This window comes from Ictidomys tridecemlineatus, chromosome 14, assembly GCF_052094955.1.
Source record: "Ictidomys tridecemlineatus isolate mIctTri1 chromosome 14, mIctTri1.hap1, whole genome shotgun sequence".
Taxonomy (NCBI): Eukaryota; Metazoa; Chordata; class Mammalia; order Rodentia; family Sciuridae; genus Ictidomys; species Ictidomys tridecemlineatus.
In genome coordinates this window covers 6,724,680-6,751,172 of record NC_135490.1, presented here as the reverse complement: position 1 = coordinate 6,751,172, position 26,493 = coordinate 6,724,680, and the positions used below count along the sequence as shown (strand labels likewise).

General features: G+C 56.6%; 1 protein-coding gene and 1 long non-coding RNA gene across 2 annotated transcripts in view; both read right to left on the bottom strand.

Moving 5' to 3' along the window:
* The window catches only part of LOC101961295 (RP1 like 1), a 107,569-nt gene that overhangs the window by 31,852 nt on the left and 49,224 nt on the right, over positions 1–26,493 (bottom strand). The window lies entirely within an intron of this gene.
* LOC144370262 (uncharacterized) lies at positions 8,309–21,566 on the bottom strand. Its single transcript, XR_013430156.1, has 3 exons — positions 16,666–21,566; positions 12,845–15,633; positions 8,309–9,181 (listed from the first exon to the last, which is right to left on the bottom strand). It is a non-coding gene; the product is annotated as an uncharacterized LOC144370262 (long non-coding RNA).

Below are 26,493 nucleotides of genomic sequence, written 5' to 3'. Positions count from 1 at the left end.
TGAAGGAGGAGGTTGGATGGTGTGGTAGTTAGTGTTGAAGGAGGAGGTTGGGTTGTGAGGTAGTTAGTGTTGAAGGAGGAGGTTGGGTTGGGTGGTAGTTAGTGTTGAAGGAGGAGGTCGGGTGGTTTGGTAGTTAGTGTTCAAGGAGGAGTTTGGATGGTGTGGTAGTTAGTGTTGAAGGAGAAGGTTGGAAGGTGTGGTAGTTAGTGTGGGAGGAGGAGGTTGGGTCGTGAGGTAGTTAGTGATGAAGGAGGAGGTCGGGTCGTGAAATAGTTAGTGTTGAAGGAGGAGGTTGGGTGGTGAGGTAGTTAGTGTTGAAGGAGGAGGTTGGATCGTGAGGTAGTTAGTGTTGAAGGAGGAGGTCGGGTGGTGAGGTAATTAGTGTTGAAGGAGGAGGTCGGGTGGTGAGGTAGTTAGTGTTGAAGGAGGAGGTCGGGTGGTGAGGTAGTTAGTGTTGAAGGAGGAGGTCGGGTGGTGAGGTAGTTAGTGTTGAAGGAGGAGGTCGGGTGGTGAGGTAGTTAGTGTTGAAGGAGGAGGTTGGGTGGTGTGGTAGTTAGTGTTGAAGGAGGAGGTCGGGTGGTGAGGTAGTTAGTGTTGAAGGAGGAGGTTGGGTCGTGAGGTAGTTAGTGTTGAAGGAGGAAGTTGGGTTGGGTGGTAGTTAGTGTTGAAGGAGGAGGTCGGGTGGTGTGGTAGTTAGTGTTGAAGGAGGAGGTCGGGTGGTGAGGTAGTTAGTGTTGAAGGAGGAGGTCGGGTGGTGAGGTAGTGTTGAAGGAGGAGGTCGGGTGGTGAGGTAGTTAGTGTTGAAGGAGGAGGTTGGGTTGGGTGGTAGTTAGTGTTGAAGGAGGAGGTCGGGTGGTGAGGTAGTTAGTGTTGAAGGAGGAAGTTGGGTTGGGTGGTAGTTAGTGTTGAAGGAGGAGGTCGGGTGGTGTGGTAGTTAGTGTTGAAGGAGGAGGTTGGGTGGTGAGGTAGTTAGTGTTGAAGGAGGAGGTTGGGTGGTGAGGTAGTTAGTGTTGAAGGAGGAGTTTGGGTGGTGAGGTAGTTAGTGATGAAGGAGGAGGTTGGTTTTTGAGGTAGTTAGTGTGGAAGGAGAAGGTCGGGTGGTGTGGTAGTTAGTGTTGAAGGAGGAGGTCGGGTGGTGAGGTAGTTAGTGTTGAAGGAGGAGGTTGGGTTGGGTGGTAGTTAGTGTTGAAGGAGGAGGTTGGGTGGTGAGGTAGTTAGTGTTGAAGGAGGAGTTTGGGTGGTGAGGTAGTTAGTGTTGAAGGAGGAGGTTGGGTTGTGAGGTAGTTAGTGTTGAAGGAGGAGGTCAGGTGGTGAGGTAGTTAGTGTTGAAGGAGGAGGTCGGGTCGTGAGGTAGTTAGTGTTGAAGGAGGAGGTTGGGTGGTGTGGTAGTTAGTGTTGAAGGAGGAGGTCGGGTGGTGAGGTAGTTAGTGTTGAAGGAGGAGGTTGGGTCGTGAGGTAGTTAGTGTTGAAGGAGGAAGTTGGGTTGGGTGGTAGTTAGTGTTGAAGGAGGAGGTCGGGTGGTGAGGTAGTTAGTGTTGAAGGAGGAGGTCGGGTGGTGAGGTAGTTAGTGTTGAAGGAGGAGGTCGGGTGGTGAGGTAGTTAGTGTTGAAGGAGGAGGTTGGGTTGTGAGGTAGTTAGTGTTGAAGGAGGAGGTCGGGTGGTGAGGTAGTTAGTGTTGAAGGAGGAGGTTGGGTTGGGTGGTAGTTAGTGTTGAAGAAGGAGGTTGGGTGGTGAGGTAGTTAGTGTTGAAGGAGGAGGTCGGGTGGTGAGGTAGTTAGTGTTGAAGGAGGAGGTCGGGTGGTGAGGTAGTTAGTGTTGAAGGAGGAGGTCGGGTGGTGAGGTAGTTAGTGTTGAAGGAGGAGGTTGGGTTGTGAGGTAGTTAGTGTTGAAGGAGGAGGTCGGGTGGTGAGGTAGTTAGTGTTGAAGGAGGAGGTTGGGTTGGGTGGTAGTTAGTGTTGAAGGAGGAGGTTGGGTGGTGAGGTAGTTAGTGTTGAAGGAGGAGGTCGGGTGGTGAGGTAGTTAGTGTTGAAGGAGGAGGTCGGGTCGTGAGGTAGTTAGTGTTGAAGGAGGAGGTTGGGTTGGGTGGTAGTTAGTGTTGAAGGAGGAGGTTGGGTGGTAGTTAGTGTTGAAGGAGGAGGTTGGGTGGTAGTTAGTGTTGAAGGAGGAGGTTGGGTTGGGTGGTAGTTAGTGTTGAAGGAGGAGGTTGTGTCGTGAGGTAGTTAGTGTTGAAGGAGGAGGTTGGGTTGGGTGGTAGTTAGTGTTGAAGGAGGAGGTTGGGTCGTGAGGTAGTTAGTGTTGAAGGAGGAGGTCGGGTGGTGAGGTAGTTAGTGTTGAAGGAGGAGGTTGGGTGGTGAGGTAGTTAGTGTTGAAGGAGGAGGTTGGGTTGGGTGGTAGTTAGTGTTGAAGGAGGAGGTTGGGTTGGGTGGTAGTTAGTGTTGAAGGAGGAGGTTGGGTGGTAGTTAGTGTTGAAGGAGGAGGTTGGGTGGTAGTTAGTGTTGAAGGAGGAGGTTGGGTGGTGAGGTAGTTAGTGTTGAAGGAGGAGGTCGGGTGGTGAGGTAGTTAGTGTTGAAGGAGGAGGTTGGGTTGGGTGGTAGTTAGTGTTGAAGGAGGAGGTTGGGTGGTAGTTAGTGTTGAAGGAGGAGGTTGGGTGGTAGTTAGTGTTGAAGGAGGAGGTTGGGTGGTGTGGTAGTTAGTGTTGAAGGAGGAGGTCGGGTGGTGAGGTAGTTAGTGTTGAAGGAGGAGGTTGGGTGGTGTGGTAGTTAGTGTTGAAGGAGGAGGTTGGGTGGTGAGGTAGTTAGTGTTGAAGGAGGAGGTTGGGTGGTGTGGTAGTTAGTGTTGAAGGAGGAGGTTGGGTTGGGTGGTAGTTAGTGTTGAAGGAGGAGGTTGGGTTGGGTGGTAGTTAGTGTTGAAGGAGGAGGTTGGGTTGTGAGGTAGTTAGTGTTGAAGGAGGAGGTTGGGTGGTAGTTAGTGTTGAAGGAGGAGGTTGGGTGGTAGTTAGTGTTGAAGGAGGAGGTTGGGTGGTGAGGTAGTTAGTGTTGAAGGAGGAGGTCGGGTGGTGAGGTAGTTAGTGTTGAAGGAGGAGGTTGGGTTGGGTGGTAGTTAGTGTTGAAGGAGGAGGTTGGGTGGTAGTTAGTGTTGAAGGAGGAGGTTGGGTGGTAGTTAGTGTTGAAGGAGGAGGTTGGGTGGTGTGGTAGTTAGTGTTGAAGGAGGAGGTCGGGTGGTGAGGTAGTTAGTGTTGAAGGAGGAGGTCGGGTCGTGAGGTAGTTAGTGTTGAAGGAGGAGGTTGGGTTGGGTGGTAGTTAGTGGTGAAGGAGGAGGTTGGGTGGTGTCTGTCTTATTTTTGAGCTTTCCTTACTGCCTGGCACTACCAGGTGCTTCAGGAAACACATTTTTTTATCGTGAGCCGGTGAGATTCTCCTTTTTAATGTTTGTGCTCCACAACCTGCAAGTGGATGAGTTCTGATGGAGACACGGGGACCGCCACTCCTGGACACTGACCTCGAGGTCTCCCCGTGGCTCTGAGCTGCAGGCAGGAAAGACCCCGGCCCTCAGAGCCTGGCAGTGGGCGGGTAGATAGCCTGGGGAGGCTCCTGAGTGAGTGGTCCTTTAACTCTGAGCCAGCACATCTCCAGGTGCCCGTGGGGGGACCCGGAACATCTTGGGTAGAGGCTCTGTCCCACTGAGAGTCAAGGAGGATCTTCACTGTGGGTGAAGAGCTCAGGTGTTGTGAAGGTTAAGTTCTCCGCAGAACACACCGGGGAGACCTTGAGTGGACGTCTGGATCTTTGGTCTGGAGCCCAGGTGAGAAGGCTGGGCGGGGGGAGGTAAATATTCGAGCCCCTCCCCCTAAGAGGGTCTGGAGCCACGGGCATCATGCCAACCGGGCCTCTTCCTGGTGTCAAGTCTTCCCAGTGACCTCGAGGATGCGAATAATCAAAAGTCTCAGTCAACGCAGGACCAGGTCTGGGGCTGCCGAGGCTGCTGGCCAGGGCCGTTGAGGCTGTGAAGAGACGGCCGAGGCTTGGTTTAACACGGGCGGTCCCTGCAGGAAGGCTGGGGAAAGGTCCAGCACAGAGTTCACATGATGTTTTCCAGAGCACCCCGCCTCCGAGCCACAGGTCAGCTTGTTCACCGCGAACCACACCAGGCAGGCCAGGCACATCTCGCTGACCCCACGCCTTAGAGGAGTGGACTCCACTGAGGACATCACGGGGGTACTCTCCAAGGATGGGCATCTCTCTGAGGCGATGTCACACAGCCATCCTCCTGCGCCAGGTCTCCAGTGCAGGGAGAGGATGAGCACAGGAAGATGCTCGTGAGGAGGAACGTGTAGGGGAAGCACTGGGGCGAGGACAGCCTCCTGGAGAAGAGTCACTGTTGGAAGACCAGCACTAGAAGATGTGGCAAAGGAGATGCCCCGATGGATACGCTGGAGAGGTGTGTTCCTGCCATCACAGGCCCTTGGCACTGACCCTCTGCCCAGACCTCCCTCTAAGGCATATGTCAGCCCTCTTTTGGACGCCAACCAGGAAAAGCAGGAGACAGATGCTTCGACTGGACTCAGGAGTCCCAGCACATCCAGCAGGAGCTGCGTGATCCTGGGACCCAGTGTCCTTATATAAATATGGAATGCATGACTCCTGCCTCGAACCTTTCATGGCTTGTCGAGAAGAACAAACGTGACCACTGGAAAACGGCGATGCTGCCCATCAACAGGAGGGAGTCACAGTGCTGGTGGTGTCATGGCTTTCACAACACAGATTTATTTGTTGAGCTTCTGTTCCAGCAAGACAATGCCAACATAATCCACTCTGGATTTGCAATCCAGGAGGGAACAGGAAATTTACCCACGTAAAGCTGTGTGCAAGGTGGCATGTTGGTAAATACAGTGATGCCGTACAGACATTAAGTGGCTAGAGAATGCAAAAGTCATGGTGGATTGGCGGGGTTTGCGTGATGTCCATTCATGCACCAAACATTTGCCAAGAGTCTAGCATACACCCAAGCCGCTCTAGAGGGAGGAAGCAGGAGCAAAATGCCCTCGAAGGCTGGCGTTCTCCCGGAGGGACAGACATTGCCAAATATGACAGGTGGAGACAGCGCGGTGGGAGGAGGCTGGGTCGGCTGATGGTGGTTCTTAGAGAAGAATTCACTGACAGGAAGCAGGGGCAGACCTGGCTGTACATGGGGAAAGAATATTTGATGGCACCGGGAACAGAGCTTCACAGAGCTTTAAAGGATGAAAGGGGCTTCCTCAGGCAGCCCCAGGGGGCTTTGGAGGTAAGGAACCTAAACTTAACCCTAAGCCTAACCCTGTAAGTCACCAAGGTGGATGGCCAAGGTGGACATGCAATTCCCAAATACCGCCACCAGGTGGCAGAGCGACTCCAGGCAGAAGGTCTTGCTGGTGTCTGGGAAGAAAGCTCTTTGCTCCTCCCAGAGAGGATGCCGGGGCACCCAGGGGGTGGCAGTCGCTGCCGTGAAGGGTCAAAGGGGAGAAGAGATCCTGTGCTGGCAAATGGCTGGAGCTTTCCAGAAGCCACGGTGCACCCCCAGTCGGCCCTCGGCTGCCCCCCCCACCCCCCACCTCCTTGGAATAAAGGCCAGCGCGGTGACAACTGAGGGGTATCCCTGAGGGAGGAGCTTGGTGTCCTGGGGCTGGGCCTGTGTCCTGGGAGCTGGAAAGGCATTTCCTGGCTCTGAGCTGGGGTCCCTGTAGACCCTCCTCTGCCCTCCAGTCTGAGCCCACAGTGCAGCCCTGCGCTTGGCCTCCCTGAGAGCACAGAGAAGCCCCTTTGGAGGAGGAGCCCTGATGTGACAGTGCAGGGGACACCCAGTGGCAGGCCTTTGCACCTCTGGGTCCCTTGAAGTCCCTGACACCAAGCCTGTACACATCATGAGTATGTCTCAGATTAATAGGAGCAAGATTGAACACTCAGGGCCCGGAACAGCAAAACACGGCAGGAGCTCCCTCTCTGCACACCCCTAAGCCACAGCCTCATCCTGCAAGATGGAGGCAGCCACCTCCCCCTCGCCTGGCTGCAGTGAGAGAACGCGGGGGAGCAGTGCCTAACCCACGGCATCTCAGATGGCCAGACGCTCTTCGCACTAGAGCGACTCTCTCAGGTCAGACTCACCTTAGCACCAGGTTTGGAAATAAGAAATCCATGCTCCTGAATGCAAGGCTGGGGCCTAGCAAAGTCCCGAGAGAAGGGACAGTGGGCGCCCATCCATCCTGAGGTCCCCGCCCAGGGCTCAGTTCCACGCCACCTCAAGGCAGTTGCCTGCTGTGTTTTGAACATCAAGGACATTCTGGGACCTAGGAAGTTTTTGTTTTGCTGCTGACCTGGAGGTTGAACCCGGGGGCACTCTCCACTGAGCTACACCCCAGCCCTTTTCATCCTTCCTTTTGAGTCAGGGTGTCACTGAGTTGTCCAGCTCTCCTCAGGTTCACAGTCTTGCTTCAGCCTCCGGGTCATTAGGAGTGCAGTCATGTGTCATCACCCCAGGCTAGGTCCTGGGACTTTGCTGGGATGTCAAATACCCACGCGGGTTCCAGGACTCCTGGCCCGATCAGCCTGCTGAGAGGACACTGAGGCACGGGGACCCAGCCCTGCCCCACCATTTCTGAGCAGGATTTCCCGAGGTTTTCACCCGCCTGCCTTCCCCCCACTGTCTGCCCCAGGAGGACATTGGGTGAGGACCGTGTGTTATCCTCTTTCCCTGGGATGCGTCATCTGGTGGCTCCGGGCCACGCCCTTCAGCTCTCCTACCTACATTGGTTCCCTTCTGTTTCCCACTCGGTACCTGTGATGAGCACAGAACTCACCTCCAAGGGGCGTGTGTGTGCGTACCTGTGTGTGCGTACTTGGGTGTGCAGAGCGCCGTGGGTGGACGTGTTGGTACGGGGTGGGGAGGGCGTGAGGGGAGGGCGTTTGCCTGGTCTTCCACATTCCGATGGCTCTCAAGTTGCTTATTCCCACTGACACTTTTCCTGCCCTTGCAGCCTCCTCCTGGGGCTGCCTTGAAACGCCCTCCCATGGCCACCCTCCAGGAGCTCTTCCTCTTGCAGGGCTTGCTTGGGGGCCCCTGAAGCTCCCTTCCTTGGGGGGGGGGCGCTGTGGAAGGATATCCTTGAAAAGCCATCTGTGCTCAACAAGCTGCAAAGGTCGTGCCTCACAGCCGAAGGTCGAAAGGCACGGGAAGCAATCCGGCCCTTGGGGCTTCTGTCTGGCCTCGGCCGCCTTCTTGCTGTCTGAGAGGTAGAGGAGTCCTTGGCTGTAAAATGCACTTGTTCGCCCAGCACTCATTCATTCCTCCTGCCCTGGTTGAATCAGAGTGAGTCCCATGCTGGGTGGCGCAGACAGGTGGCACCCGGTGAGCTCTACTCACGGCTGCACGGGCTGATGGGTCGGTGCCCTTGGAGGGGTGAACAGAGGGTTCACGCTGCCCTGTGACTCCATGTTTGCTGGGTCACCTGGATTAGATTAGGGGTGCTCTGCAGTGGGCTTCACTTCCAGACCTGGTGACATCCACCAATGTTCAACGAGGAGGGCAAGAGCAGGGACAACGGAACAGCATCTCCTCCCCCTGCACTGGCCAGGGACTCGGGCTCAGGAGGATCCCCACCTGGTCCTTTTAGGGGCGAACAGAAGATTATCTGCCCCTCACCCTGTGTCAGGCCCACACTGTCCTCCCTGTGGCCATCCCCGGATGCCCATTTCCAAAAGCAAAACCTGTGAAACCCGGCCTTCGACCCTTGCTGTTCAAAGGGGCACCTAAGTGACAGAACTGTCACACACTGGGATCACAGCAGCACAGAGCCACCATGTGGTGACGAGGGCTGCAGAAGGGGCAGGAGATGCCCAGGAAAGGGCTCCATTCCCCACCCGAGTGTGTGCGCTGTCTTTTGTGCTTTGGGAGCACCTGGCTGCTGTGATCCCCTGGGAAAGGCTGGGGACTCGGAACCCCCTGGGAGCCGGCTTCAGACTGGCTGACGCCCTCTGGAACTCGCTTAAAAGAGAAATCCTGCAAAGATGACGAGGACAAAGCCGAGGACAGCTAGAGGGCTCCAGGAAGGCCTTCCTGCTTCTCTGTGGGGGGCTCAGAGAGGACCCCAAAGAGCAGCAGGCAAAATAGACACAAACTGCAAAGCTGCAGAGCCAGGACAAGCGTCAGCGGAATGAGAAGGCGGGTTCCAGAATGGGGGGGGGGCTCTGCAAACCACACGTCAACAAGGGGTTCACACCCAGAAAGGGGAAAGGGGGAAGGGCAAAGGACCCAAAGAGACGTTTCTCAAAAGAAGACATAAACTGCCAACAGGTTTATGAAAAAATGCTCAGCATTACCATGAGCAGGGAAATGCCAATCCAGACCCCAGTGGAATACCCCCTCGTACCCCCTGTTGGGGTGGCTACTATCACAGATCACGGGTGTTGGCGAGGGCGGGAGGAAAGGGGAGGCTTGTACACCATGGGTCGGAATGTAAATTAGTACGACAATTGTGGAAAAGACTAGGGAGGATCCTCAAAAAAAAAAGGCAAGTAGAACCACCCAGGGTGCTGGATTCCTGGAGGGCCTGCTGCGGGCAAACCCCTGGCCCTCCTCCTAGCTGGACGGGACATCTCCACCCCAGCTTCCCGGCAGAATCACCAGGCAGGCTTTCGAAAATATCAGTGCCAGGTTCTGAGAGAGTGCTAGGGGAACAGCTCTGTCACAGCCGCCGGCGACCTCCACAGACCCTCCCGGGCTTCACGGAAGCCTACACAGCTGGCCTGGGTCTTGGCAGAGCAGCCTGTGGCCCGAGGGAACCCAGGCGGAGCCATCGAGAGGCCCTGTCTCCTGGGTCTGGTGAAGTGTGGGAAGTCCTTCGTGTTTCACTCAGAAGAGACACAGAGTCCATACCACCCTCCTACCACCTGGAGCTGACCCCTCAGCAGCGGGGCGTCCCGCAGCCATGTGGCAGTTTTGGTGGCATCCTGGTGGTGTTCCTGGTAGGTGAGACAAGGCTCGCCAGGAGCTGGACCTGAGGTGTCTTCTCGCTGTCCCTAACAGTGGCCCTTGTGTTGAGTCCCGCCTTGTCTCACTGTGTGCTTTACGAACTTCTGACTCGATGGCTGAAACCTGGGGTGCTGGGTGTGGGTCTTCACTTTCTATTTTAAATCATTGTAGATCACCAAAACTGCAGAACAAGATGCAAGAGGTGACATCAGGGGAACATAATGTATATCGACAGCACAACACCAAAACTAAGATGTTGGTACAATCCTCACTCTGGTGGCAGGGGTGTGGATGTGCGTGGCCTTGTGCAACTTTGTCCCATGTGGCTTTATGGGGACACCACGAGAAATGAGATGCACAACTGTTCCATCTCCCCCGGGATCCCTCCAGCTATCCTTTAGCCCCGCCTACTACCCCATTCCTAGCCCCCGTCACCCCGAGTCTTGCATCGCTAGAATTTTGATATTTCAAGAACGTCCTATGAGTGGAGCCATGAATCGTGATCTTCGAGGCTGACTACTTTAACTCAGCCCAATTCCCTTCAGATCTCCCTGAGTTACTTCATGCATCCAAACTGCCTCGTTTCCATTGCTGACCGGTCCTCAGTGGGCTGGACAGCGCCATGGCTTGACCATCCACCTCTCAAAGGACACCTGACCTGTTTTGTTTGGATCTATGACAAATAAAGGGGCCATGAACCTTCACGGGGAGGTTTTCACGTGAACATCACTGTTTGATCCCCTGGAATGAATGTCCCTGAGGGCAAAGGCCGGGTGGCATGGTAACTGCACGTGAGGTTTTATAAGGAGCTGTCAAACCAGGCCAGGGTGGCCGCTCACCATTGTCCTAACATTCCTTGTAACTCCCCATGCCCCGGGTGAGTTCCCAGTGCTGCTCTGGAGGCCAAGGGAGGGGTTCCAGGTGCCGCGGAACCTCAGCCCCTGAGCTGAGGGCCTCCCCTCATCCAGGCGGGACTTCAAGGGCTCAGTTTGTCAAGGTCTTCCAGAATCATTGCCCAGGTGCTGAAGCGCCTCACCTCAACTTCCTGAAGGACTTGGTCCTCTGGGGTAGGAGCTCCAGGGAGCCAGGGCACTTGCCTGGCATCTGCATGGGGTTTAGCTAATGGTAGCCATGGGGCCTGAGTCCAGCTGGGGCACCCGGCCGAGCTGTGCAGCCAGGTCAGCGTCCCCATCGCACCACTGATTCCGGACCCTTGGGGACCTGTGGGTTTTTACAGAAGGGAGCCCTCTCCTCATCTCTGGGCCTCACCCTGGAGTGCATAGAGAACCAAAGTCCGGGCAGCTTGTCTCCTGGGGATGGCCTCTCTGGCTCCCTCGGTGTGCTGGGACAAGGTGCGGGTCAGTCCCAGGTCTGTCCAGTTGTGCAACAGCAGCCAGGAGCAGTGGACCTCCTTCGTTCCAGCTGTTCCCAATTCCCCCAGGTAGTGCTCCTGGCCCTGCGCCCCCACCTGCCTTCCAAGAGCCACAGGCACCTGCCATTTGTGTCCCATCTGCCCAGGGTCGGGGACGCCCCTCTCAAGTGAGAGGTAAAAGGAGAAAGGTGAGATGGAGCCGGGCCAGCCCTGCCCAAACCCTCCTCTCCTCTCAGCGCCCAGAGCACCCCACAGAGGAATCAGGAGATGGCCCAAATCCCACACTGCCCCTGCCGGCCAGCCCTCCCCTGCTGGCACCCCCCCCCCAGACTCCTGGACCCCAGGGGCTAGCCAAAGGCCAAAGGAAAAACGGGGAAACCAGAGCAAACAAAGGAATCCCCAGCCCCCCCAGACACACAAAAGAGCCAGCGTGTGGGAAGAGGAAAGCTCCGGCAGGGGGAGCCGGGTCCCCCATTGTTCTCTCCAAGCCCCTGATGACAATCGCAGCCGCCAGGTTGCAGCCCCCTCCCCTGCCGCCCGGCCCTCCTCTTTCCCACCTTGGGCCCCTGAGAAAGCCGCCGGGAGGCAGATGTCGGGCCCGGCCTCACAGAAGCCGGGCTTTTCAGGGGCCAAGGTGGGAAGGGAGAGCCGGCTCCCTGAGGAAGCAGGGGCTCTGCAGTGACAGACTGCCCAGGGACGAGGGACAGGGAGGCCGGGCCCAGGGGACAGCGCTGGAGAGGAGCTGCCTCTCCGGAGGAAAGGGGCATTGTGAGCCCTTGTTTACAGGCGCTGGCCCTGACCTTGCTGCTTGTCAACAGGCGGCCCCTCCTGCAGCCTTATTGTTGTGAGCGCCCATTCATGATTTTATTGGGGGTGGCCGTTCTCTGGCCTCCGTCCCTGCCCCCCCTGGCTCACTGTCAACATTGTAACCCGGATAAAAGGCAAGATATCCTTCCCCTTTCCCTGGAGCCAGCTTCCTACCCTGGCCTGTTAACCCTTAGGAGAGCAGGAGTCGCGGGCTCCCCTCCATCCTGGCTGGCAGCCTGAGAACCGGTTCCCATCTTCTGGAATTTGGTGGGGACAGAAGCACAGGGTTCCAGGAGGCATGGGCAAGAGGTCTGGGGGAATCACGGATTGAGATATTGAAAGGCAGCCTGCGGGGACATGGGAGGGGGCGCAGGGCCAGGAAGGTAGTGTCAGGAGCTGGGGTGTCCACAGAAAGCGGACTCTGAGCAGCAACAGGGATATGTGAGTGCACACGGGCGTGCACACACACATACAAACACACACATGCATGCATGCACATGCGTGTGCACACACACTTTAAGAGGCACATTGCCACCTCAGGGAGTGGGCAGTTTAATCCCAATAGCTCAAGGGCAGGACTAGGGGCTGGATGGAAGGCCCTGGAGGCCCAGCTCCTGCCAGGGTCAGGCCCACCGCAGCCTGGGAAAGCAGGGAGCTCCACCGAGAAGGAACCGTGGAGACCAGCTTCACAGGCTGAGCTCAGGTTCACCCAGCCTCATCCTGGGACCAGCTCAGACTGCCCAGGGAGGCCAGGGCACCCAGGAGCCTGGACCCCAGAGCAGCCTCCTCCCTCAGGCACTCACCCAGAGGCCGGCTGCCGGCCTGGGAGCCCTCCAGGAGAGCTTCAAGGAAGCAGATCCAGGAGCTTCAGGTTGCAGGACACCCAGGACCGCTCAGGCCCCCCCTCGCCGTCCCCCTTCATACCCTGCTCCTGGAACGCATCCCCTCACCTGGCCCCTCATGCCTCCTGCTCTTCCCTTGCTCAGAAAATCCATGGCTTCCTGGGCTCCTGGACCCTGAGTCCCTGTCTCTGGAGGTGTCCACTCTTCTCTGCCCCACTCATGCCCCACTACCCATGAGCCCACAGGCAAACTGGTCTCAGCCACTGGCCCAGGAGGGGATCTGACCTCTGGAGCCCTCCCCTGTCCTCTGCAGCAGGCACAGCCCTCTGCCCACGCCTTTCACGCCCCCGTGTTCCCGAGCACTGTCCAACGTTAGGTTTACCCCAGGTCGTGAGCTGGAAGTTTGTAAAGACAGAGCCTCACCTCACCTGTGCACTCTGGAGCTGTGACCGGGTGTGGGGAGGACGGTGGCCCTGCCCCAAGGAGCCACAGGCCTCCAAGATGTTCACAGAAGCCACCACAGCAGGAGCATCCTCGGTGGCCCGGGTCCCATGAGGCATCCCCGGAGTGGTCCCTGCACAGGGGACATGTGAGTGTGCTCAGGCCCCTTCAGAGACCCCCACCTGGCTCCAGCAGCAGAGTCTGGGAGACCCCCACAGCTCTGGAGGCTGGAAGACCAGCACAGGTGGGACTGGGGGCGGGTCTTCCTGAGCCTCTCTCCTTGGCTGCAGGTGTGTCTTGTCCCTCTGGGTGTAACTGGGACCTGACTCTTCTGGCGAGGACAGTCCTACTGGATGAGAGCCTTCCTCATGATCCCACTTACCTTCGTCAACTCTTTAAAGGCCCAGTCTTCAGACACAGTCTCCCGAGGTGCTGGGGTCAGGACTCCGATACGTGAATCGGGAAGGACACGATTCAGCCCTTAACAGAGGACCTAGCTGCTGTCTTCAAGAGGACCTCCAGGAGCTTCTGTCCTACAGAGAGGCAGAGCCTCTACATGGGGAAGGGCAGTGAGGCCTGAGAGTGGGGGCTGAGGCCTAGAGCCCCGCTGTCCACTGGAGAGCTGCTCCCATCCCACCTTGGGTGTCTTCAGGGCCCAACCTGGTGGCACTTGGGGTGTCTGAAGCCCATCCATGGCCATCCATGGACTTTTGGTTATGGTCTCAGTCAGGCCTGGGCACCATGACGTTTGTGACACTAATGGAAATGTGTTGTATGGAGTTTGGGTCCATTCTGGAGAATGGATGGGGCTTTGGGAAGAGAGGTCCAGCTGGGCAGGGAGTGTGCATGACATGGATGTCTAGGGGTCCATGATGCCCAGAAAGACTGCCAATCTCATCCCTTAGAGACCACTCAAAAGACAACAAAAGCTTTCATAGGAATGCTGCGCCCCCTGATGGGTGCAGCACGCACCCCAACACCCCACCACACTCAAGTGTGTGGGCGCGTGTACACATGCGTGGATGAATGGACGTGTGCACATGTGTGCCTGTACACGTGCATGTGGGTTTGCAAGTGGCCTTTGTGCACAGTGAGGGGCTGAGTGCCCGGATGAGGTGGATACAGGAGGTGGACTCCCAGGAGAGGGAGTCGCAGATCATACTGCAGGGTCCACTCAAGGTGGACCCGTCCCCACAGCCAGCTTCTTCAAGGGCTTCCTTCCAGCTTGTGTCTGGACTGCTCCCTTTTCTCCAGGAAGCCCCTTGCTTCATAGTGACAGGGACCGTCACAGCTTGAGGAGCAGGATCCCCTGAGCTGGAGTGCCATGGGTCATCCTAATGCCTCTTACAGGGCCATCGAGGCCAGAAACAGTGTTGTCCCCTTGCACAGCTCTGGTGGGGCTCCAGGCTGGGGTCCTGGCTCTGCGACTGCGTGACTTTGAGTGACGCGAGCCTGTCTGAACCCCCAGGTCCCCAGACACGATGGTGGCATGAGTGCCCACTGAAGGACTCCCTGGAAGTTGGTGAAGTGGGTCAAGCGCAGCTCCCCGAGGGGTGGGTGAGCCTTCTTGACTCTGCCCCCCTCCAGCCAGGGCCATGGACAGCAGAGCTGGGTGGGGACGAGAAGCACCTCTGCTGGGCTGTCCTACCCAAGGTCGGTCTTAATCTGACCTTCTGGGGTCTGAGACTAACAGGGAGTTAGGGTTGCCAGACAGTTTCGTTTCCATCTTTCCCTTTTAGTGGTTCCTAAACTGGCCACTAAAATGAGAACTAAGAAGTCAGAGAAGGGTAACTTGAACCCTGCTCAGAGTGTGGGGTGTGGGGGTGGAGGGCATCACAGCCTCCCAGCTCCACCCCAGGAGCTCAGGTGCGCGAGAGGCACCCAGCATCTTCCTTCCTGCTCCTCTCCCTCAGCCGCCCACTCAGGAGTCACTCTGGACGGGGCCAGCATGGATGAGCTGCAGGGCACACGGCTGGGCACTGTCTCTGCCAGCCCGTCCTCCTGCTGAAAGCCAGGGGCCCCCCGGCCCTCAGCTAAAGCAACAGGGTAAGAAAAGGAGACAAAGGAAGGAGAGCCAGGATCCTGAAGTGGCCCAAGACCCAGGAGGGAAAGGAGGCCAGAAGCCCTGGGGCCCCAGATCCTTCCGGAAGCACTTCTCCAATCGTGGGCTCTGACTCAGAGGACAACTGGGTCGGGACCTAGACCCCACTCCCAGCAAGGCAAGGTGCTCCCCCTGCCAGGAAAAGGTGGGAGAGGAGAGCCGGTCCACTCAGGGTGGAGACCCGGGAGTCCTGGCCTTCCTGGGGGCCCATGCCACACTCAGGGTAGGGAGAGCAAGGACCCTGTCCTCTTTGGGAGGACTCTTCTGAGCCCTCTTCTTGACTAGGCCTATTGTGGGCTTCGGGGTCTGTCTTTGAGTCCAGCTTCATTAGGAGTCCTGCGAGGTCAGTTTAGAGACCGTCTTCCCTCCCTTCGTATCTGCCCACCTCGACAGCTGGTCCAACCCCTGACCCGCCATCCCCAGGCCACGTCTGCACTCCCGGGCTGCCTGGGGCAAGAACCCCTGAAGTGGGCTCAGCCTCCTCTTAGCAAGCCTCCAGCCCCAACCCCCTAACCCGCTCCTGGCTCTAAGACCCCCTAGTTCTTGCACTTGGAGCTGATCCTGGCGGCTCCTCCCTGTTGTGACCTTGGACCGTCTTGACGCCCAGCAGGAGGGACCTGAGGAAACTGCTCCTTATCATCCCAACAGGTATCCGGAGAGCCTGCTCTTTAACATGTAATAAGATCAAACAAGATGATTCTCTGCTCTGTGAACACAGGTGTTTGCTTCTGAGTTTTACCTGCTGCCCAGCTCCTGGTGCCTTCAGGGCGCAATCCAGGAGGAGATCACCACCACATTGACCCCAGCAGCTCCAGGCACCAGCCCGGGCCATCCTGGGGGTCTGGCCCATCCTTCCCCTGACAGTTGGGAACTGAACCAACGGGCTGAATCCCTCCCTTCTCACCAAGCCTCAGGGTGAGGCAGAGCCCCGCTGGGATGGAGCTGGAGCTGAGGGGACCTCCCTTCCCAATCCCAGGACCCCAGAGGACCATGGCAGGGAGCCGGAGGGACTGCAGTGTTGCTCACGGTTAGTTCTTGCAGTTGGAGAAAGCCACTCTCCGTGGTTTTCACTGTGGAAGGAGGTAAAAATGAGAAGCTGCAGCTCAGTGGGGGAATGCGATTTTAAAAATAATCCTAGGGCCACTGTGTTCGGTGCCCGCCCCGTGGGGATCCTTGGCCCATAACTCAGGAGCACAATGGCTTTTCTTGTTGTGAATGAGTGTGAAGTGCTCGCAGAGGAAATAGGAAGCCCCCAATGTAGGCTGAATGGACCTGTGAACAGGGATAATAAAAGTTGTCCTGGATTTCCGTTACCACCAGGTGTTTCCGCCGGGATTTCCATTCATTCAGGCCTGGGGATGACCACTATGGCCAAATCTTCCCTACCCGACCCTGGCCCCTTGCTCCACGCCCCTGACCTCACCGCAGCCACTACAGGCCACTGGGCCTGGGATCGTGGGACCCTGTGATGGACATGTTCTGATCCCTGTGGCCCCAACTCTGTGGAACTTGTTCTAGAGCCGAGGAGAGGGTTAGGGGTGGAGAAGGGGGTCACAGATCACTGCTCCCCCAGAAGGTCTGCCGTCCCCTTGGGTTCCACAGGGGGGACTTACAAGAGGAAACCCAGGCGCTCACAGACACGGTGTTGTCAAGCTATGAGTGGCAGAGACACAGGAGCCAGCCGACTCCCAGCAGCAGGGAGGACTGGTGTCGGAAGCTGAGGAGGACCTCCATCCTCTAGGAGGGCCAAGGAGCATCAACCTAGGTCCCCATCCCAACAGCAGGGTCAGGAGCCTGAAGTCCCCTCTGACTTGCCCTGTGACCTTGAGCGTGTCTGACACTACCAGGGCTGTCCGTTAGTCCCCCGGTGAGAGGACGGGAGTGGGTGCTCATCCTGTGCTCATCATATTCCCTGATCTGGAACCAGCTTCTAACCCAGGAGTGACCCTAACCAAAGGGTGAGGGAGGCTCCCGTCCCCAAACGCCCAACTAACCAGGAAGAACACCCAGGTGAGCAAACTGCACCTGGTGAAGACCACGGGAGGGAGGGGACCGGAGAGGACAGGGCCACCACAGCATGACGTGGACCACAGAACACACACCTGTCCCCTGCCAGCCTTATCATCAGGTGCTGGGGAGCTGCCAGATCAGACGTCAGGGTGTGTCTTAGCTGTCTTAATCGAGCAGATCCACAAACGTGCCACACCAGCCGGAGAGCTTTGTCATTCTGAAGCGGGAGGACTCGTTTCTCTTGAGGTAGAAAATACATCACAAATTCCATGCCCGTTATGTGGCAGGTGGTTTATGATACACAGGAGCTGAGCTGATAAGAGATCCCCGGCCACCACGGCCCTGGCCCTGTTCAGAGGATTGGTGGCTCCTGCCCCAGCCAGGGGAGAAGGCTCCCTCCCCCAGACACCCTGCCTTGTCGCCCTTCCAGCAGACACTGCCTTGTGTGCATGGATAGCTGACCCCATGGTCACCAGGAACATGACCGGGACCATCTGCTGTCACAGCATCCCTGTGGCAGGGGGAGGAACCTCCACCTGTGAGCCCCCAATTCCCCCCACCCTTGGCCTCTCTTGGTGGTCTCTTCAGGAGAGGATGGAGAGCCGAGGAAACCGTATTTACCAAGACCCTGCTGGGAGCAGCTCAGCCTCTTGCTGAAATTGATCCACGTGCAGGTTCTGCCCGTGGACAGTCCCCATGCTGGTCAGTGGTCTAAGGCCTTAGGTGATCACCAGAGTTGTGCATAATGACCTCCATGAGGATGCAGTTTTTTCCTGTCTCGTTTAGACTGGCTCCCAGCCACTGGGACCACAAACACCTTCTAGAAGCCATAGAGCAGAGGCTGCTCTGAAGCCACCCTTCATGGGGAAGAAGAAATGAAGCTGGAAGCAGGACTCCCTCTGAGTGCGGAGGGTGTTCCGTCTGCTCCCTATCCAAATCCCAGCCACCCTTTGGGGCAAGACCCTGCTGTGGAAGTCCAACTCGTAGGAGCTGGGCCCAGCCTTCCCCACCCCATCTTGCCTCTGCGCCTTCCCTCCGGGGTGCTGCCCCCCCACCTTGGCATTGCACACCACACCTCCAGCACCGCTGCAATTTCCAAACTGAGGTCAGATCTACTTTTCAGGTGCCAGCCACAGAGCCCCCCTGCTCCTCTGCCCAGTCTCTGCCACTCTGTGGGTCGGCCTGGGCTGGTTGTGAGTTTCTTCCTGATCCTATGCCTTTCAAAAGGTGGGGGAAGGAAGACAGGGAGAACTGGAGGGTCCGGTCACCGAGAACAGGTGCAGATGTGACTATCTGGCACCTGGGTCTCTGACTGGACCTGCCGTTGCTGCCAGGACTGCATCGTGAGTAAACCAGCACAAACCACCCTTCCCAGAGCTGCCAAACATCCCAGCCGTAACGGCACCCTTTGGGAGAGGAAGGACCTCCATCAGGATCATGCTGTCACTGCTCGGGGGCAGGGAAGGAGAGAGCCAGAGGAGGCACAGGATGGAGACGGTCCTGCCCGGGGAGGAGGAAGAGGCAGTGGTCCCACCAGGCAGGGTGAGGGACACCCTCAGGTGGCACTGCTCACCTGGCCCACCCTCCCCTGCCTTTCTCCTTCTCCACCTGTGATCTTCCACCAGTGGTCACTGTTCTGCGAGTCACTGGCTCTCGGCGTCTCCTCCCAGGGAGGCTCCGGGAGAGCCGGCCTTGCCAGCCACCAGGTACCAGACCTACGGCACCAGTGAAAGAGAAGTCCTTGCCAGCAGCCTCCCACGTGAGAGTTAAGGGAAGGGAGGCTCACAGAGGGTGTCTGCCTCCGACACACCGCGGAGACAGCCAGGACTCCGTCCCAGGTCTTGGGACCCTGGGCTGATTGTCTTGGGCATCAGATGGGATTGGCCTCATTGTCCCTTGGAAGCAGCCGCAGGCTCCGCACAGTCTTCCTCGGGACACTCTGTTCTCTTGTGAATGGGCCTGCGCCCTCCCCCACCTCCCACCTCCTTTCCTCCACTACGGTAAACAATGGAAACCCCACTCAGGTCATCCAAAGGCCACGGTCTTTGTGCACATCGGGGCCCACAGGCTCCGTGTAGAGGGTCTCCACTGTCTCAGACTCTGTGTGGCAGCAGAGTGGCCCCGAGGGAGGGGAGGTCCTCTGGTCAGGGCTTTGCCCTGGTACTGGGACATGCCTACATGCCCACACCTCTCACGGCTGTCACAAGAAGTGGCACAAGATGGGGTGGCTGCAGGCTCTGGCAGCTTCCTGAGCCGAGACCTCTGGGAGTGCAGACCGTGCTCGATACCCCAGCGGGGCAGGCGCTGAGCGGACGAGGGCACCGCTCACAGCTGGGTCTCAGTAAGTGGCAGCTAGTGTCACCCATAAAGACCGTCGATGGCAGCTATCACCTGACTGACTCTCTTCCTCAAGGAGCCTGCGTGAGCATCCAAAATGTGCCTGGCCTATTCCAGGTGACAGAGTCTCAGTGAGCGCTGTGGGCAAAGGGAACAGCTGCAGGACCCAGCACTTGACAGTGAGCCCCAAAGCCCTTCCCACCAGCCCCTCGTGGGGAGGGAGGGTGAGGGAGGGCCCTCGGTTCCCCGGTCCCACAGGCCTGGCTCAGGAGATGGTTCTCCACTCACTGGCCGTGCGACCCTGGGCAAGTTATTCAACCCCCCTGACCCCCAAGGTCCTCGTTTGCAAAATGGGATCATGAGGGAAGTTTCCCAAAGGAGTCCTCCCTAGGATTGGTCCTGGAAGGACGGGGAAGGCCTGCAGACATGGACAGAGAAGGGGAGAGGCCTGGGGAAGGAGAGCCGAGAGGTGCAGGCCCCAGTGTGCCAGATAAGGGGCCCTGGGGTGACAGATAGGCAAGAGGGCAGCTGCAGCTGAGGGGTGGCTGCTCTGAGCCTTTGGGCCTGAGTTAGCAGCGGCCTCACGGGATCTCAGGCCATGCTGTGGGTCCTGGAAAGTTCAAGAGCCACGTTTAACCCCAGCAGTGGCAGACCCTGGAGCAGCCTAGGAGCGTCACGTCCTTGCACACGTCCCCCAGGTCTGTGTGGCTTAGACGTGGACTTGACTGATGGGGGGCTCCTCCAATTATTCCTACCACAATGCCCATACCAAAGCAAGCAGAGGCAGGGACAGAGTCACTGGGAAGTTCTGCCCTGAGACGGTGCAGAGAGGGTTGAGGAGGTGGGAGCACGGCATTCCTCAGTCAGGTGATCTGGCCATCTCGGAGGCCAGCAGAGGAGCAGAGGGCCAGGACAGGGGGCTGGGGCTTCCTTCCCAGAAGGGCCTCACATCCACGGAGTCTGAGGACTGGTGAGAGAGCCCTAGATGGAGCAGGCCTCAGTCAGAGGCCGGCCTCAGTCAGTCCTGCGCAGCTGCAGAATCAGGGCACACACCGAGGCCTGTCTTAGCTTTCACCCTGCATCATAACAGGGGCCACATATGAATGGCCACACGTGTTGGCCATGGCAGGCTCTGGATCCATGTGAGCCACAGTGGACCCCAGAACAGGCCTGAAGGGACACCAGCATCCAGTCTATGACCAGCAACACAAGGAGAATGGCACAGTTTGGGGTCTCTGGCCGGGACCTGTAAGAACCACATGTCACGCTTGGTGCCTGTGCAGAAGCCCCGGAGCTGACATGGTCGAGGCCAGAGGCCAGAAAGCCACCCGTTTCTGAAGGAGTTGTGTGGACAGGGGTTTTCCTTTGCCTCTGTCCTTGACTGGGCCACGTCTCCATTATTCTATGTGGGTGTGGACAGCTGATTTCTCCACCATGGGGAGTCTGGGATCGCAGTGGCCATGCCAGACCCCCTGTTTGAGAGTCAGAGCCCAAAGGAGTTTCACTCTAAGAACTTTAACAGGAACAGAGATTGCAGCCTGACCCAGCAGCTGAACAGCAGGGTTAACGAAAGTCTGCAATGGCCAGGTGAGGCCAGAAGGAGTGGAGTCCCCAGGCCTCCCTCCTGCCACTGCAGGCCACTTACTTTGTCACTGAGCCCTGGGGACACATGAGGGTGTGTAAGTTGGGCTACTAGGTTGCTAGGTCGGGTTTTTGGATCGATGCTTTTATACTGTGAAGTGCTGTAGCGAGGAAATGTCACTGTGAGTTCTGGCCTGGAGGACCCCTTCTCAGAGTCATCGCTGCTGGCCTGGGCTGCTGTCCCCTGCTCTCCCTGGGTAGTCCGTGAGGTGGAGCTTCCAGCAAAGTGCCTGGCCACTCTTCCACTTGACAGGGTCCCCTGGGAGGCGGGGGAGCGGGGCTAGGAGCGCGCTGAAGGGAGGTCTGTGCAGGCCTCTCTCTGGGGTTGGAAGAATAGCCTTCTCTGTCCCTTCCAACTGTGGACCGTCCCTTCAGGACCTGTCAGCGCCCACAGTGTCCAGGCCACTTCCCAGGCTTTGTCTGATCTTCCCTCCCTTCCCTAACAGGGAGATTCAGACATGGGGAAGCCAGTGGCTGGCTCTCCCTTGAAGAAGGACATGTCCTTCCAACAGGGCTCTCCTGACACGACGCCACACTCAGAATGAACCCCCAATTTTATGTTAACCCGGAGTCAAGTTCTGGGCCCTTCATTTCAGACCTAGAGGTTGGCTGCCAGGAGTAAGATTTGGGAACTGAAAGAGCTCTATAGACCTCAAGGACAGGACGCGGTGGTGAGCCTATCACCTAGAAGGACTGGGTCGTTCTCTGGTAAGACGCTGCCGGGCAGGTTACCAGCTGGACTCTCATAGAGTAGGGGCTGACGGGGCCAGGCTCTCGCTCCTGCTGGAGTGGCTGGGAGCTCAAGGTGGGTCTTGCTACGCCCAGTCTTGTAACTGCAAAAGACCAATGACCTAACCCCTCACCGGACAAAGCAGGGTCTGCAGTCCTCCTTCTGTAACAGAAGGCACTGTCCTCTGGGAGCCCTTGGAGGGAACGAGAGCAGAAGTGAGCAGGTGATGAGGTGGGAAACCAGGACTGGGACTCGCGGCCGGGCGTGGTCAAGCTCACCCCGGGAGTGGCAGGTCCAGGCGTGCTTGCTCCAACCTCAGAGCTGGCAAAGCTCAGTGCCCCCCACGTCCTGCAGAGCCTCACCCAGGGAGCCAGACACATGGCTCCAAGTGGGCCTATAAATAGCACTGGGACCCTGCATGGACCTCTGAGCCACTGCCCAGGGTGGGGCACAGCCAGGGTCCAGTGAATGGGGATTGTCAGCCGGAGCCGGCCTGCGATGCCGCGTTCTGAATTGCTTGGGGCCACGCCAGCCCTTTCCCCGAGCAATGCCCTCTGGACTATTGTGCCCTTTATGGCTGATGGCTATCTTGGTTGTTTATCCAGTTGCTGTATAGATTGACTTTCTGAATGTCAGCGTTTGACTGTTTCCATAACAGGAAGCTGCTTGCTGTCCTACTGTATTAAGGAACTCCAGTCCACACAATAGAATCCCAACAAAACCTTAAACACACCATTGGCTGGGGGAACCCCATTGAATCCTGCTCTTATTGTTTCATTTATAGGCTGAATCCTGTATTTACAGTCAGAGGGTGGTGTGTGTGGTTGTGTGTGTGTGTGTGTGTGTGTGTGTGTGTGTGTGTGTGTGTGTGAGTGTGTGTGTGTGTGTTTATCGAGGTCGAGCCTGGCTTTTCACTTTCCTTGCTCTCCACCCAAACCTCAGCCCAGTTGAGGGCGCCAGGTTCCCTGGACAGAACTTCTGAAGCTGGAGAGGGTGGCACCCGGACCTGTCCCTGGAGAGCTTCCTCCTGTCCTCCTCTGCTTGCTTTGCAGTGGGGAAGTGGGGGCTTCTGTTTTCACAGACAGGAGAACAAAACTCTCCAGTCTCCGTGGAACCCAGGCGCCAAGACCCTGCGGAGGAAGTGGCAGATCAAAGGGGAGCCGCTGGGCTCGGTTGCTGTCTGTCGATGGTGTTTGTGGTCTTCTGAAGCGTCTCAAGACGCTCTCGGCACCTGGTTAGAGATCCCGGGTTTCTTTTGTGAATTTATCTGGTTCACCCTTTGCCAGGGAGCTTCTAGAAGAAATAAAGTGGTGCAGCTGGCAGAGTCTGATCCCTGTGGAGTCTCCTCCTGCAGAACAGACTGGGCAGCAGACCCCAGTGGTTAGAGCTGCCCCAGGGCTCAGCAGGCACAGCCCCCAGGCCTGGCCCGGGCATGGGCAAGCGCACCAGGTGCTGCCAACTTGGAGACCGAAGGATGCTCGTACACGGAAGGAGGCTTTCCTTAAGCCCATGAATACGCTCTGGGAGGGGGCCCACATCTTCCTTCAGGTGTGATCGCAGGAGAGAGGGGTCAGGACCCCAGAGTGCAGAGGCTTCCTGGCATTCGATGTCCACCACTGGGACCCTTTGTCCCTGTCCCAGGAAGGTGACTGTTCCACCCAGAAGGAGCCTGGCAGAAGCTGAGAGACCTCAGAGGGCGTGAGACGCCGCCTGGGTCCATCCGTCTCCCTACTTTACAGGCAAGAAGAGAGGAGGTGGGGAAGTCAGGACAGGGCTGAAGTCAGAGGAGGCCACCGCGAGGGGCTAAGGAGAGAGTAGCTCCCTCAGAGGCCTAGGTAGGAAGGCACAGCTGCCCCCCAACCCAGAAAGCCAAGGATCCAAGGGAGCGTGGTCTCGGAGCTTCAGTCTCAAATGGTCGAGCCTGGATCATTTTAGATCACCACGTATTTTATGGTCTACAAACACATTTAGGAGAAGATCTGGCTTTCCCGGGGAGCTATTTCAAGTTCTAATGAAGCCTGAGATTTAATGATCTCAGATTACGTCAAGTCAGAGGCCCTGGAGGGCTACGTGTGCTTGACTCTGATTCTTAGAACAGGCTCAGAGTCACAAAGCCTTCCACTCTGCTTCCAAAAACCTGACCTGGTGAGTAGGCCCACTAGCTAATCCACTGGGCCTCAACAGGTGGAAGGGTATTTTGCTTTTTGAGTTATCCAGATATTTCAATTTTCTTGTATCCTGATGCTGACACAATTCTAAAGGGATATGAAGTCAAACCTCAGCCCAATGCTAAATTCTAAACATAGTCATCCTCTGCAGGTTCTCTGATCCCCCTTGGATCTCCGAATCCAAGATACTGGGTGCCTTATATAAAATGGTGTGGGATTTGTGCATTTTCTCATAATCTTTAAATGATCTCTGCATTACTTATCACACCTAACACAATATAAATGCTACCTAGATAGTTGCTGTACTGTGTTTAAGGAATAATGGCATCAGAAGTCTGTGCTTATTCAGTAGGCCTAAGTGTGTTTGCAATCCGCAGTTCGCCGAGTCCTCGGGGACTGAACTTGCAGATATGGAAGGCCTGTGTGGTGCTGGGATGGAACCTCAGCGTTGGTTGAAGATGCTTAGTACCATCATTTCCATCTTGTTTCAGGTCCCTCTGCGGGTTCAGTCTCTGTGGGAACAGCTGCTGCCATCTGAGCTGTAATGAAAGCTATTTAGCAGTAGAGGGCACTGTTTACCTAAAGTCCAACCATGAACCTGGGCAGAGAAACAATTCTGCGGCTGCTTGGAGTAGGCATCTTACTTTCTCGTGTCTTCACGCCATGTCCAAGTCAGCTGAGTAGATGAGAAGGCTGTCAGCTCACAAAGAGCTCCTTGCCTTGCCCAGGAACCCAGCCCAGCCCGGGGGCAGCCATCCTCCCCCGCAGGAAACCCTTAAACCAACCTGCATCCATTGTGTGACATTTCCTCCTGTTCTGTTCCACTCACTTTGAACCTCGCCTTCACGGTGCAGCAGATCCCGCTACTTCCCTGAGATGCCTCCCTCTATTATTCCTGTTTACCAGGCATCTCTGGGGTGGAGGACGAGATAGGTCAGGGCAGTACAGGTTGGGCCTATGTTGAACGTTGGCAGATTAAATGTAACATTGCCTGAGACTTTACAGACAGTAGCTAAAGAGCATTGGATTGCTTCTTGGGCTTGCAAGTCAAAAGACAAGTCCCTCTTACAAGGCTGCTTGGAAGTGACCCCTAAACACTCAAATATCCATCATGCCATTCTCTAAAATCCAGCCATATTGTTGTGGATTGTAGAAACATTACTTGTGTTGACCCTTGGCCTGGGTGCACATGAACTGGGAGGTGTATGGTGAAGCTGGTGGAGGTTAAGTCCTGGGGCTCCTGGTTGCTAGACAGAGCACCCTAGCAACCTGTTCCCAGGCCCACGTGTTTGTGAGATCCCGAAAGTAAGCTCTTCTGATCACAGGTGGAGTAGCCTGCTGTTTGTCTCCATTCTCCATTCCCCTCCTGTGGAGGTGCCCGTTGCTGGCTGGCACTGGAGGAGCGACTGCATGTTTAAGGTCTGGATAGGGGGGTGCTGAGTCTAAGCTTTATTTAGTTGGGTTTAGTGGGGTGTTGTGTAGACCCCAGTCGCTTCTGTGCGATGTTAGACTTGCTAACTGCCCTGGTGTAGCAATGGCTCCTGGGCACACTTGAGGCAGTTGCAGGGCAAGAGTTGCTGGCTGGACAGTGGCAGAGCAAAGGGCTTCAGCAGTGGCCGCTTGTGTCAAGTGGAAAGTGCACAGAGCCAGAAGCTGGCCTCCATGGCTTTTTCGATCTCTGGTGACATCTGTGGAGTCTGCAGCTTTGAACAATACACTGTTTGGCAAAACCATGGACACAGTAAGAAGATCAGCGATTGCCAAGGGCCAGGGGAGGGAGGGAGGAATGGCTAAGCAGAGCACAGCCTGCAGGGCAGTGAAGCTATCTGACACCACCGTGGTGCACAGGTGCCGTTATGCATCTGTCCACCCCAGGGAAAGCACCGTACCCAGAGCGGACCCTGGTGTGGACCGTGAACTCGGTGCCAACAATGTCAGAGCAGGTTGGTCAGCTGTGACACATGCACCACTCGGCTGGGTTTGTGGAGCAGGGCTGTGCATGTCTTTGGTGGGGGGTATATGGGAGATCTCTACTTTTAGCTTCGCTTTGACATGACCCGAAAACTGACCTGAATCATGAACTCTATTTTTATTTACTCTTAAACATTTTTTAGTTACAGAGGAACACAATACCTTTGTTTATTTATTTTTATGTGGTGCCGAGGATGGAACCCAGTGCCTCACATGCGCAAGGCTCTGCCACTGAGCCACAACCCACCCCTGAAGTCTATGTTTAAATGTGCTATTTGTGCTATTCATTTACTCACAAGGATGCGTGGCCCCCCGGGGTGTGTTGGTCTGCACTTCCACTTTGCCATTTTCCTGCTCAGACCATTAGGGAACAGACGGTGGGAGCAGGCGGTCGAGAGAATAGTGCTATACATGGGCCCACGGTGCTGGCCCCACAGGTTTTCTTTCCCAAGAAGCAATTTCCCTGCAGCCCTGCCTGGCCTAAGTGGACAGGACATGTCACATTCCTCAGCAAACGACCTGTTCACTGCAGGAGAAATGCAGGCCCAAAATAATGTTGATAAGAGGACCCCAAGCTGCCCTGAAGGAGGACACTTTTGTGACCAGATCCTGAAACTCTAGGAGATGAGAATGGTTTCTCCTAACCATAAAGTCTGTAAGAATGGACGGTTAGGAATCCAGTTAGAGCTGGTCAGCAGGGGCCAAGGTGACCTAGAGTCACCATGGCAGCGGGGACTTGAAAGTCTGAAATTGTCCTGCCATCAGTTAAAAGTCAAGAGGTGGACCTGGGCAGGACTCTCCGGAAACTTCTCTGGGATCCCCAATAAAACTGGAGTGCAGGAGAGGCACACTGTCACTCTCCTCTCTGAGAGGACCCTCTCTCTCCCTTTCCTTCCCTTCCAGAAGCTCATTCTGGTTTCTGAGTGACATGGCTGAAGTCTTTCTGACCTGATCTCAGGAATCAGGGTTTGAAGGGGGTCTTCACATCGTCTCCGTTTCTTGGAAGGCCCCAGCCTTGTAACCAGATTTTAAGTGTCCCCAGAGAGGGAAAGTGTCATAGTCCCCTGTTTCAG